The sequence below is a fragment of the Mytilus galloprovincialis genome, chromosome 5 (genome assembly GCF_965363235.1).
Source record: "Mytilus galloprovincialis chromosome 5, xbMytGall1.hap1.1, whole genome shotgun sequence".
Classification (NCBI taxonomy): domain Eukaryota; kingdom Metazoa; phylum Mollusca; class Bivalvia; order Mytilida; family Mytilidae; genus Mytilus; species Mytilus galloprovincialis.
Window position 1 is genome coordinate 44,412,292 of NC_134842.1, and position 15,188 is coordinate 44,427,479.

The 15,188-nt window shown below is 30.6% G+C and overlaps 1 long non-coding RNA gene across 3 annotated transcripts; it reads right to left on the minus strand.

The window, feature by feature from the left end:
• Window positions 1–1,827: 1,827 nt before the first annotated feature.
• Window positions 1,828–14,664, minus strand: LOC143075888 (uncharacterized). Of its 3 annotated transcripts, none has more exons than XR_012978450.1 (3): window positions 14,603–14,664; window positions 4,822–4,945; window positions 1,828–3,195 (listed from the first exon to the last, which is right to left on the minus strand). It is a non-coding gene; the product is annotated as an uncharacterized LOC143075888 (long non-coding RNA). The 3 variants fall into 3 exon arrangements; XR_012978448.1 differs by having other exon boundaries at window positions 14,511–14,608; XR_012978449.1 differs by lacking the exon at window positions 14,603–14,664 and adding an exon at window positions 9,250–9,503.
• Window positions 14,665–15,188: the final 524 nt, after the last annotated feature.

A 15,188-nucleotide genomic window follows, 5' to 3' on the forward strand; every position in this document is an offset into this window, starting at 1 on the left:
GTTGTTTTGATGATATACTATTAATTCAGGTAAAGGTAAAAGTTGCTACCTATTAAAACGTTTTAACCCACTGAATTTGTTCGTATCTGTTCTTATTTAGTAAGCTGATGGTCGGTGGTTGTCGTTTGTTGATTTGGTTTATAAGTGTTTCAAGTTTTGGCTCACATAGCCCTAAGGGCTTTTCTTATCACTTGGCGTCCGTCGTTCGTCGTCGTCCGCCGTCGTCATTGTTATCTTTTACTCTGAAACTACTCGACCAAATTTTACCACAATTGGCTACAATCATAACAAAATGTTTCCGATGACCCGGCTAACCAACCACGATGGCTGCCATGGCAGCCATGACTAAAAAAATATGAGTAACATGTAGATCAGACAACCTGTTGTTGTTGTTTAAAAGAAAAAGATAGCCGGTACTGAATCGTTGTATTCATTGTAAAACATGTTAAACCAAGTAATAAACTTAGAAACAAATTATTTTCTTATTAACCGTAAATATGCGATCACCAGAAAACCAGGATTTTAGAAACGCTGCATTGATATAGTCTAATAGTACAAAAGAGATGAAACAAAAAAAAAGTGTGATTAAAAATTCCTTGTATATCAAGTGTCATATCAAATAGCACCAGAAGATTTGACACATAATAAATATTATTTACTGCTCTACATAAACGTGTGAACAGATACTGACGCAAACACAGCCATCACGTTTCTAATTGATAGTGTGTACATCTTGTAGTCAGAGTAACTTTTTCATGGGTTTGTTATCATCAGACTACCATCACATTAAAACATTGTGAAATTCGTTTCTCTTTTCCCTCTGGTTTATCTCTATTTTACTAAACGTAGTATGAAGAATTTATCTTTAAGTATTTAAATTGACGGATAGTTCTGTTAATCACATACGAAATCAAAATCAAAATTAAAATCAATACAAGACAATATATTGTTTTAACCGACAAATCCTATTGTATGTTTGTTTAGTGTAGTACTTACTTGTTACGACTGATTATGTGTTTTATCAAGACCTGAATATATATAGCTATTGACTATGCGGTATGGGTTTTACTCATTGTTGAAGGCCGTACGGTGACATATAGTTGTTAATGTCTGTGTCATTTTGGTCTTTTGTGGATAGTTGTCTCATTGGCAATCATACCACATCTTCTTTTTTAAATTTAATTTTGGTTAGTTAAACTGTGAAAAAGTAAAATCGAAACAATACTGAACTCTGAGGAAAGTCCCAAATCAAATGGCAAAATCAAACGCTCATACGAACGGATAACAACTGTCATAATCCTAAATGGTAAGTAATTTTGTTAAGTACAAAATGATGGATTAAACCTTGTTTATAGCTAGCTTAATTTCTCACTTGTATGACAGTCGCATAGAATTCAATTATATTGACTTCGATGTGTCAGCAAAACAAAAGACATAATATTATCTGTTTTTACAAAGGAGTAGGTCCGGTAAGGGCCGATTGTGGCCTCAAATTTCAGGTTCATCTAACGAAAGTTTTTTGACACTTTTTAAACACTTAAGTGTCTATTTCAATTGTATCGATTAGTTTATGTGAAAGATTTTAACTGATTTAGTCATTAAAAACGCTCTGAGTCAAGCTTAAATATGAAAAATCTATCAAATATGCCAAAAAACGTCACTTTTCAGATGGTTTTTGTCAAAAATGAAAGTGGCCGCATCCGTGTTCATCCTCAACCTTTATATAACAGACTCTATTTTAAAAGAGTAAAATCCATTTTATTCCTCTTTATAATCATTTTCAATGTTTACCATAAATTGAATGAAGATTTCATAAAGAAACACACATTTTTTACAACATTCCATGTTTTTATTCTTATAATTGATAAAATTTACATTTAGTGTTCGGGAAATTTCCCAAAATATATGAAAGTTTCAAAATATTTGTGGTAAAAATGTATATATGACAACTATTTATTCGGGAAATGTCCCGAAATCATTTTCAACATTAAATTTTATGACATATATATTGGCAAAGTGTTTGAACAAACAGATCTGAAACACATTTCGGGAAATATCCCGACAAAAATAAACTAATTACAAAATGTATAACACAGATGTCTTTAAATATTTTCGGGATTTATCCCGAAAAATCAAATGTATATGCTAGGTCTCATGACTAATAATTTCTTTCAACATTTCGGGAAAAATCCCGAAATCATTTTCAACATTAAATTTTATGACATATATGTTGGCAAAGCGTTTGAACAAACAGATCTGAAATACATTTCTGGAAATATCCTGACATAAATAAACTAATTACAAAATGCATAACACAGATGTCGTCAAATATTTTCGGGATTTACCCCGAAAAATCAAATGTATATGCTAGGTCTCATGACTAATAATTTCTTTTCACATTTCGGGAAAAATCCCGAAATATAAATCTAATGTCAGGCACACACTTGGTGCATAGATTTTTTTTACCCATTTCGGGAAAAATCCCGAAATAAAATCTACAAGCAAAAATTACGCATTTTGATTTATTAAACATATTGAGAAAAATCCCGAAAAAAAAAATCTTTTTACAACACAGAATTTTGATACATAAGAAATTTATTATGTAAACTTGTTTCTAACATTTATTGAAATATTCATAAAACATATGTCTCACTTAAAATTTTTTTTTTGGATATTATGTATAACCATACTTTTCATTACAGTTCAGAAAAAGCATTTTCTAAGAAATATAAAGGTTGCTCTCTATTGCATCACATTTGCAACATGCTAAATTTGACAAAGTGCATATAACAGGTTAAACATACAAAATAAAATTCCATTAGTCTGATTAGAATAACTTGTTTTAAAAATTATTTCTGAATTAAAAAGACTAAGATTGCATATATATGCAATTACTATGCTCTAGTTAACTAATAAGCTCACATATAGAACAACAATCATGACAATGTTTACTAAATAGTGGTTGCATTTAAGGAGCTAAAAGGCACCAACAAGATTTACAGGATGTATACCTATACAAATAAAATGATATTGCAATATTACATTTATACCATGTATACCAAAAGAACAGTTTGAAAGATATCAGGAAGTCTGCAGTCCTTTAAACTATGTTTGTCATTCTTTTTCTTTCATTTATCTTCAAATCTGTGCCTTTTAAGACTCGCACCAATTTGTCCTCCAAGATTTCTTTGTATCCTACAAAGAAAAGTCAATTCAAGTTCAATATTCTAAAGTCCTTCAGGCATATTAATATTCATGATCCCCCCCCCCTGACATATTTTGTTCTGTCTTATAATCATGATAATAGATGAATTTGTTATCACAGGTCCTTTCATAGCTTACTGTATGTCATTTGTTTTCTTCAATAATTGAAGCCTTAATACTCTGATGATGTTTAAATTTTGTTCTTATAATTATTATGGCAGTTGTTTCCTTAGCAATCATACTGCATCTTTTTTTTCTAATCTGGTGTTTTCATTTTTTGATATATATATGTGTGTGGGTTACTTTACCAATTCTTACCTACAAACAAATGGGGCATTAATCGGCTCTGACAACCAAAAAATTAAAAAATTGATGTTTAACAAAAAATTAAATGGGGAATGTATCAATGGATCACAGATGATGCCCACGCTTGCATATCATATAAAGTTATAAAAGGACATAACTGAAGAACAGTGAAAGTGACTCTACCGAAAACACTTGATCTGATTAAGTGGTAATAGGTATTGTGTATAAGTTTCATAAAATTTAGTTTATGCAAACTTAATTTAGAGAAAGGAAACACAAATCCAGCAATTTTTCCATTTTCAAAGGGACATAACTCTAAAAAATTTAGTGACAACCTCAAAAGTCAAACTTGATCTGTATTTTGTGGTAATAAATATTGTGTACAATTATTCATACATGTCATAGCATTTGGTTGAGGTAAGCTAATTAAAGTAAGTGAATGGAAATTAAAATTTCAGCAATCATTCAATTTGTGAAGGGGCATAATTCTAAAACGGTTAAAGTGACCCCTTTAAAATTCAAACTTGATCTGTATTTTGTGGTAACAAGCATTGTGTACAAGTTTAATTGCATTTAGTTGAGGCAAATCAAAGTAAGAGAACGGAAACTATAAATATAAGCATATTTTTCATTTGTAAAGGGGCATAACTACAGAACAGTTAATTGACACCACCCCCTTAATACATACTTGATCTGTATTCTGTGGTAATAAGCATTGCTGTGTATTGATTTCATAGCATTTGATTCAGAGGCAAACTTATAAAAGTAAGAAAATGGAAACAAAATTCAGCACTTTTGTTTGTTTGTAAAGGGGCATTACTCTAGAACAGTTAAAGTACATGGTGCCACCAAATCATCTTATTATTGCACAAATGTAGTTATTTGTGAACATGGATGCTTATAAACAATTGGCCAGCTAATGAGTGATTGCAATACGTATATAATATATATATATAAATGCAACATTCAAATGTCATATAAAAAAGATGTGGTATAATTCATTATTGCCAATGAGACATTTACCCTCCACAAGAGCCCAAATGACACATAAATTAACAACTAAGCCTGCTTTACTTATGATTGAAAATTTGTCGCTTTTTTTTTAATAATATCACATAAACTTGATCCATGAAAATGAAGGCATGGTCAGTTTAACCAGTCAAGCAAATACAGCTTACAATCATTTCATATTACCAATATAGTGGCCTTATTGCTACATAAGTGTCTAAGAGACAGAGGATTTTATTTGTGAAACAGCACATTTTGTTAAAAATAACATATTTTTGCACAATTACAAACTTTCAAACTTACCGTTCACATCTTCCCATTATAATTTAGACTAAAAAAGACCTTGAACTTCACAGAGAACTCAGAATCAAAGACCTTTCTCTTCCTATTTGTCTAGGCTAACTGCATGTCCTACAGATATGTCAATCTGAAATAAGAACAGAATGGCATAAACCTTCATGCTGAAAATGTTCAATGTGGATTCATTATTATTCATGGGATACCAATTTTCATAGTTTTCATTGAAACAGCTGAATCACAAATTTAAATGTTAAACGAATTATAAATTTGCCATCGGGTTGTAAACAGACTATGAAAAAACCAAACAAAACAAATACAAATTTTTTTTAATCCACGAAAATTGATACATGTGACCACAAAATTTAAATGAATCCACAGCATTATCCTTAGCATTTTTTTTTACACATGAACTACTTGAAGGCACATTTATTTAATTTAAAATTGTGATATGCACTAATGGATAGATAGATATTAGATTAATTTCTATAATTCTGTTTATGAAATCAGGACAGAGTTAGGATTTTCACCTAAATAGGTGGATATTGGATCAATTTCTATGAATTTATGTCTAGAAAAAGAACAAAGTTGAAAATAGATAAAATATATCATTCATTACCAATAATCAATCGAATTCTTAAGCAGAAAACTTCAAACAATATTCAGGAAATACTGGAATCTTATCAAAATAGATTCTACAATAGGTGACAAATTCAATAAAAACCTATCAATAGGATTCAAAAGAAATAGAAACATTGGTGAATTAGTTTTAAAACAGCTATAAAAGAATTTATGTGAACTAAAGAGTTCCTTCTAACATTTAACTGTGCAGAACTAATTAATGTAAACAACACATGTAAACTGTAATTCTGATGAAGACACTTCTTTACTATGAAAAACTTAAATTAGCAGGGGCCCAATCGCCAATGGCCCCTATAATTGGTGTAAGCTACTTAAATTTCTACTTTTCTATATTCGACCATTGGAAGAAAAATCAAATATAATACTTCCATAAAAAAAAAATAAAAAAAAAAAACCGAAGAAAAAAATATTTGGTAATATATTCTTTCATGGGTAATAACAGCTTTGAAGGATCAATTAGAAATTTATATAATACAAGTCCTATTCCCAGATCTTACTTTGCTGAACATATTTATCACTTAAAAAAAAATTAAAATTCCTTCTTTCTATTATTATCTGCAAAAAAACATAACTTTTGGTAAAATAATTTCTTAAGGACAAAAAATCCTATAAAGGATCAATTAACTATTTTGGTCATGATGTAAGCTTATTCGCAGATCTTTAACTTAGCTGAACATAAATATTTGTCTCTACATCTATCATACTTCCTGCATGAAACTTGAAATTCTGCTAAAACTTTGTCTTTCAAGGGCAATAACTCATATAAGGATCCACACTACTATTTTGCTGTTTTAAATTTATCTTTATGATATCTACAATTGTTTTCAATATGACAATCATTGTTAACAAGAACATATATATAACATGTATAAATTGTGGGAACTTGCTATTGCAGGAGCAATAACTTCAAATAGCCAAGGGTTTTCAAGATTGGTCTTAATTTTAAAGGCAGATTAATCTTGAAATGCTACGTTAAATATTAAAGTTATTGTTTTTTTTACCAAACTATGCAGTGTTTCTTAATTAAAGGACAAGATAACAAGAGGCTCTCAAGAGCCTGAATCGCTCATCTGTATTTCAGAGAAGATTTTTAAATGTTATATATAATTAGCAAACTTGATCAACAAATTGTGTAAAATTAACTTTAAAGGGCAATAACTCCTTAAGGGGCCAATTAACAAAACTGCATTTGACCAGTATGTTCTATCTTTAGCCATGGCATCCATGTTTGTCAATGGATCAAAACTTCGGATACAATTTATAAACTAGATACCCTTAGGAACATTTAGTTAAAGTTTGAAGGTACATGTATTTGGCCCAGTAGTTTCAGAGGAGAAGATTTTTTAAATAGTTTACGACGACAGACGACATAGGACGCCAAGTGATGGTGTAAGCTCACTGAGCTAAAAATTACAAAAATATATACTAGATACCCTAAGGATCATTTAGCCAAAGTTTGGTTAAAATTAATTAATTACAGTAGTTTCAGAAGAGAAGATCTATGAAAAAGTGTACACCAGACATTAATGGATGATTCAACAATTAATGCCAGCTCACATGGCCTCTTAGGTCAGGTGAGCTAAATAGAAAATAAAACTTTTGACAAACAAACAAAAAATCATATAAGTCAGGGGCATTATTTAAACAAGTAACATTTAAAACTGCCTATATAAGTTATGTTGAAAACCAGGCTATTTTCAATACTACTTATATATTAGGTAACTTTTCTAAATATTATTTTTATAGGTGTCCAAAAATGCAGATTTTACTAGCTTTAACAAATTTTCACAGTCATCTGGTTATTTTCCCCATGAAATATAAATTTCTTCTGAAACACTAATTAACTTGCTGATGCACTTAATTATCACTTATCTTTCATATGGATACTTCTGGGTAACTTTAGATTGGTCTCTTCAGGGACTATTAAATTATCATTTTCCTCCAAAATCTTGAAGGTAGCTAGACTGGTATAAATAGAAAGTTAATATACTTGTGAATTAATTAAGATTTCAAGTTATTTATAAAGTTCTGCTAACCCAAATCAACTACATGTGTTTCTTAAATAAGTGTTATTACTAAAAAAAATTAAAATGTATAAAATAACTTATTTAAGTAATGTTTTGTCATTATAAACCTTTATCTCCATACTCCTCTCCAATCTAATAAATTCTTTATTTTATCATATAAAATTATATAAAAACTCATTCAAACTACATTTAATCTATGCTTCTATTCAAAGGAGTAGGAGCAATAAGGCCCTTATTTGGCCCAAAAATTACTGCAAATTTAAAAGTTTTCATACATATTTTAAAATTACTGAAAAGTATCTCAGGTAGAAGGTATTCAGAAAAACAAAATAATTTTGGACATTAAACAAGTTACCATGGCAACAAATCATGCCTTAATTTGCATATTTTGTAAAATTTTGTGATTTTCCTTGTTTTTCATCAAATTGTTAAGTATATTAACATGATTAAGTAATCTTATTATTTTCAAAAACAAAAAATACTTATATATATATATATAAATAACGTGAAAAAAGTACTTGTTTAAGTAACGCCCCTGACTGTTTATAATTTTTCAATTTCAGGTTCTAAGTTTTGTATTTTATGTATGAATCATAGATATATAATGTCTTTCTCAGTTTTTCTCTTGATTATCTAAGTTTTTAATTTTGTAAATTATTTGGCCTTTCATTTTTTTTTTATTGGAGATCGAGTTACTTATGAGTCTTTCGCAGACAAACTCCTGTCTGACCTAATCACAATTATCAGAGTATTTGTCATTTATGTGTTTATATGGCTTGATTTATTAAGGTCGATATGGGTTCTGTATACATGTATCTTTATTCTTTAAGACATGTATATTAAATTGTTTTTCTTTAATCTCTATTTTTATATTTCATTTCAGCACCCTGTTAAATTTTCTAATATTTATTTAGTTTTAGTTTTCTTTATTTCCCTATTATTTTTGTTTTACCTTTATTCTGTACATTTTGCCTGAACATTATTCTCTAATTTGTAAACCCCATCTAAACTCTCATCGGATCATGTCAAATATACTTTCAAGTGGTACATACTTGTACAAAATTCTTGAATTTTAAATTGTAGGGAATTATCAACTGGTGAAATTCAGAAACTTATTCTTAATACTTTGCATTTAAATCAATAACAATAATGTGTCCATAGTGAACAGATGACCCACTAACACTATCATTTTTATATGTTTAGAGGACCATGAAATTGGGGGCAAAACTCTAATTGGATAATAAAATAAGAAAGATCGTATCATAGGGAACATGTACTATTAGTTTCAAGTTGATTGGACTTCAACTTCATCAAAAACTTGAAGCCGGACAGACAGATGGAGGAACAGACTCATACTCATGACTCATTAGAAAGCATAATGCCCAAAGGTGGGACATAACACATCTATAGGCAAATATCCTTAGGTGACACGATTATTAAATTTATCACTAATTGCATATATATATATATATTTTAATTGATATATATTAGAATTTCTTAAAATTATAAAACATCCTTAATTTCTGTATGCCTGTGGCAAATCCAGAATTTTTTTAAAGGGACCCGTACAAATCATGCTTCAGTGATTTGATCCCTAAATAGATTAATCAAACAAAATTTTATCAAAAAGGGAATGCCCGGGCCCATTTGCCCCATCCCTCTTAATCCTCCTCAAAATAAAACTTTAAGGAGACCATACACAAAACAAAAAAAATATACAATTATCATAATTATAATTCGCACAAAGTATGAAATTATTACTTACAATAAAATTTTCAAAATTCTATTCCTGTATGTCATCATGGTCATTGTGAAATACAATACTAACATCCTTCTAATTATTTCACTTTTATTTACACTAATAGACCTATTCCCATTATACTTAATTAAGTCCATTGAATCAATGACATTGAATGAGGTGAGAGTATATACATGATATATATGTATAACATTTACTGGTGTTTTTATATTTAAGTACAATACACACAACATGTACAAGTAAATGTGGCCTGTTTTTATCCAAAGATCTAGGTAGACATAAAATGAATTTCTCTTTTATTTCATTGGTTACTATATGGATTCATATTGATGTCATGACCTCATTACTTGGACATCATAAAATGTGTAGAGCAAAATAAAATGTAGTTTGAAATTCATCAAGAATACACATCTTATAACTATCTTCAATTTATTACAATATTGTTTTTGTGGTGATTTTGTGAAGAACCATGCAGTGAAAGAAAACAGTTCAAAGAAGAAAATGGCAAGTTATTTTAAAAATTACACTTTGAAGTTTAGATACAGTAATATAATATAAAAGGATAATGTCAACAATTCTCTATCATATATTTCTTTGAAAGTTCAACAACAGTGGGTTTGAAGTTTAACAGTAACACATCATTCCCTAATTAATGCATATTATGACTATATACAAATGTATTTAATGTCTTGAAATAACTGGCTCAGGATAGATTGAAGTGAACATTTTGACATATATGTACATATACAAATCTAAATTAAAAACTACGTTCAAACCTATGATTGCGTTGGATTAAAACAGCAATTTATACGTGTGCATGTAAAACAAATTTCGTTGAAGAAGGGTCTAAATACAGCACAAACAACGTTTTCCAAAAGACCAAAAAAGTGAAAAAGTATATTTTAACAAAACACATTTGACTAATAGGTCGTATATATATATATACATTCCATGTTCATGCCTTATATATCATGTACTGTATTACAACGTTAAATAAAAACTCAGGAGGAAAGGTAACAGGGAGACCCAGCCACCGAAAGCTTTATTTTTGTGAAGCCCAGGTGGTCAAGTGATGTAGCCCGTCCGATAAAGTGCAGGCGATTTGGTGTTACAATACAATGTATCTCAGTAGCATGAGTTTGAATTTCTCTGAGAGCTAAAAAAAAAAACAATTTGCGAAAGCAAATTAACAGATCTAACATTGTTGGGTTGATGTTTAGAAAAGTTTATATATATATACACGTGCTTGATTTATATATATATATATACATGTGCATGATTTAAATTATATTGTGTATGTTTTTTTAATACATCGTGTTCTTTACTAAAAAAAAAATTGTATCGTACGTAACTATATTGCTGATCAATGAAGTCTGTTTAGTTTCTCTCTATCGTTATGATCTTACTTAGCTCTTGCTTCAAGTTCACACACAAAAGAGTATTTTTCTGATCATTTTTGCATTTCAAAGTTTCTCTCTATCTTTTATTATAGTTTTCAAGATAATAAGCAAAATTGGACGAAAAAAAAAAACCTTTATTGCCCCTACTCCTTTGAATCTATTTCATATATATTCCATGTACATGTATTTGGACCAGTAGTTTCAGATTACAAAAATTTATGAAAAATTCTTTAAATAAAATATAACACCTTCAGGGGTCAATTGACCATTTTGGTCATGTTGCCCTACTTGTAGATCTTACTTTGCTGAACCTTATTGCTGTTTATAATTTATCTCTATCCATAATAATATTCAAGGTAATCAATGTTATTTTAGTAAATCAGCAGATTATGTGCTTACCAGCTGCACATGGTCAATCAATTAAAAGCAATAAATTTCTTCAGTTTAAGTGACCACAAATAATTGCTCCCAATCAAGCATTAAATTTCTCTGACCCTAAAATGTTGTGGAACAGTATCATTATATTAATCACAGCTTTATTTTGTTAAGCTTCTGTACATTTAGCATGTCAGTTAATACATCAGATTGAATTATGCTGGCTGAAATTGAAGTTATCAGAATAAACATAATGTTGGAAGATATATTTTAGAATATTTAGGAACTTTTCTTCAAAATCTCCACAGATCGATACATGACAAAAACTATAAAAAAAATCCCTTGAAAACACATAGAGAAAATATAATAAAAATGAGTACAAAACTAGTGCAAAGAAAAATAAGGTAGCTTTGTAACTCTAATAATAGTTGTTTCCAGATTATTAGGGTTGGTGATATGATGATACATTTCACTCCATTCATCTAATTTTCATAATATTAATTTTAAATGTTTGTATATATATTCAATAACAGATTTTGATACATGTTTGTCAAAAATTAACCCCTAGGGTCGAAATACATATAGGGGCCAGTTAGTCATAACTAGACTGTATTAGTATACTCATATATATTGGTCTGACCGTACACATATGGTCCCACCACACGAATATAGGTGTACGGTTCAAATACTCATATGGTCTGGAACATATATACAAGAAAGTTTGGATGGGGTTAAATGATTAAAGAATAATGCCCTTAAAAAATTAAGATTAGAGAATAAAGGGCAAAAAAAATGAAGATTAGAGAAAAAAGGGGTTAATTTTTTGAAGATTAGAGAAAAAGGGGGTGAAAATTAAATGTTTACAGAATAACAGCCCCCCCCCCCCTCAACCAGACCCTCATACAATATGAAGTTTTTGATATAGACTGAGGTTTTAGTAATAATAACATTATGCAACTACATGTAGACTATAATATGAAAAAAATCAGGTTTTGGAGAATTAACAAAAATGATTAAAATAGGGGATGAGACACTTTGCCAAAAAAAAGGCAGGATGACTATTAAGATCTATTTATATGTATGTACAAAAGGGCAGGATAAACTAATTAACTAGACAGTTCACTAGTACACTCTTCTGGTAGGGTTGCTGTCTTTTTTACACATTCCCCATTTCCATTCTCAATTTTAATACAAAAAAGGCAGAGTGAAAAATACATAACAACTAATAGAATGCAGGACAAAAATGTTCATCCTACCCCACCTTCCCCCCCCCTTAAAAACTAAATGGTAGGTCCGTTATCTATACCTTTCACCTTGCAACCTGTGTTATTATTTTACTTTCAACATGTTTTAACTTTTTAATTTGACGTTTAGCGGTGGCGAATCTAGAAATTTTCATAAGAGGGGGTCCACTGTCTGCCTAAGGGGGGTTGGGACCCCCCCCCCCCTAAATCCGCCTCTGTTCAGTCTTACAAGACTCAGGTGCCTCGTGCAATATATTCTGCTAATTTAAATTTATGTGCATCGTGATTTTCAAATGCCTGTTTTGCGTGCTCAGTATTTTTCAAATAAAATTCAAACACTGAAATTGGCAGGGATACTTTTTTAAAAGCTGTAAACCAATTATATCATAAATGTGTATACTAAATCGGGAATATCAAGTACACAATGTAAAACATAAAGTTAATATATACAAAAAGCAGGGGCGGATCCAGCCATTTTGAAAAGGGGGGGGGGGGGGTCCCAACCCAGGACATAGGTGAGAGGATGTTCCAACTATATGTCCCCATTAAAATGCATTGATCTTCAAAAAAAATGGGGGTTCCAACCCCTGGAATAGGATCCGCCAATGAGAAGACTGTGACTCAGTCAGAAAAAGGTTCACAACAAAGTATTTATTTTTTGTGCAACGTTCATGAAATAATGTCTTATTTCACGTTTTTTTACGTGCAAGCACCCCCCTTACCACCGGTATCGGGATCGTTCGCCCTGATTACATGTTCGCCCTAGGTTCGTTCGCACTGAGTTTGTTCGCCCTGATAGTCCGTTCGCCCTGGGTTCGTTCGCCCTATATTCATCTATGATATGTATATGTTACATCAATGAACGAAATATATATATATTAAAATTTATTAAAATTTATGTATATCTATTAAAAGTTAAATACAGAATATTTGCCAAATTTATATTAATTAAATAAAAGTCTTGGCTGCATTGTTACACTTTATTTTATAATTACTTTTAATATTACTGTTGATGGAATTTGATTGCTGAGTAGGTGTCATTTGAAACCATTGATATCACTGATTGTTATATAAATTGTCTTTGATGGATTAATAATGAGAATAACATTTTTCTCAAATAAAATAGTCAGCTTGGATGGGTAAAATTCAGTTTGAAATAAAAAAATAAATAAAAAAAAGGATGGGTAAAAACACTGATGACAAGTGATCAATGTACAGCAGTTTGACTGTGTTTTTGGTATTTGTTTCACTAATAGTAATTCTATATAGTGCTTTTAAATATTTGTTTAGGAAATAAATGTGTGCGACGTACAGTTCAGAATTGATCTTGTTATAACTGTTACTGAATATTTTTAAATTGTTAAAATGTATCAATAAAGTTAAATATATAAATAACTTAGTCATGTTAGTCTTTAGTTGTTTTATGTCAGGTATAAGTCAGAAACTTATCCTCGTAGAAGCAAGACAACAACTTAGTCTTCAGTTGTTTCACATTTAAAAATACAATGTAGTGCTGAAATTCCGAGAAACTTATTTCCTAATAGCAGTACCACAGAACACATCATAAATAAATATTCGGTGAATGTAAACTTCAACATATTCAATTACATACAAATAATTTAGTCTTCAGTTGTTTTACATTTAAAAATACAATGTGGTGCTGAAATTTACAGAAACTTATATTTCCTTGTAACGTAATTACATACAGATACAAACTTAGTCCTCAAAAACTTATAGTCATGAAATGTACTGAAACTTATAACCTAGTATAGCATGTCAAGCAGCTAGCTTTAGACAATTTAACATGATACATCGTCATCGTAAATATTCGGCGAAATTGTAGACCGACTTCAACACATTCAATTATATACACACAACGCAACACTATACTTAAAAATAAAATCAGGGCGAACGGACTCAGGGCAAACAGGTATTAGGGCGAACAGAAACTAGGGCGAACCAGAATCAGGGCGGACGGACCTGGATTCCTTACCACCCACTGCACACGGCTAAATAATTTTTTGTCTGCGTCAAAGAAAAAAATTATGATAGCCTTTCAGTCAGGCGTCAAAGAAAAAAAGTATAATAGCCTTTCACGACGTCATAATTATTTGGACTACCCTTATCTTATCCCATCCCATCCCATTCCCCCCCCCCCCCCCAAAAAAAAAAGAAGGACAAAACGAAACACCCAGTCCTTCTTTAAACGTAAATAATCCTCTCACACTTGTTTTAACTAAATGTTTACCATGTAGGACCATATATATTGAAATCACTTCAACAACAGGCTGCTGTCGTACCGACAAGCAAAGCTCTGCATCTTCAAGTTCAAGGTCTTACCTGAACTGGTTCCCAGATTGCATAGCTACATTGGATAACAGACGTTCTTCTGTCTGGACTGTTTCTCTGCGAAGAGCAAGCAGGCTTTAGAAAGCATTATGGTACTACTGATCACATTTTTAATATGAACTGTCTGATTGATCTTTACTTGCGATGTAACAAACCTTTATTTTGTGCTTTTGTTGACTACCGGAAAGCCTTTGACTCGGTGGATAGATGTGCATTATGGCACAAGTTACTACAACAATGTATTGATGGTAAAATGTTTAAAGTTATTCACAGTATGTATAAAAATGCCAAATCTTGTGTACGATTAGGTTGTAACACCTCAAGTTTCTTTTTTAGCAATGTTGGCGTACGCCAAGGAGAAAATTTGTCTCCTGTACTATTTTCATTGTTTTTAAATGATCTAGTTGAATTTTTGTCACATTCTTATGAAGGTTTGACAAATGTTTACAATGCTGCTCATATTTTTCTTGATAATGATGAAATTGCTGTATACTTTAGATTGTATCTATTACTTTATGCTGATGACACTGTTATTCTAGCAGAGTCTGAATCTGAATTGCAAGCTGCCTTGAATGCC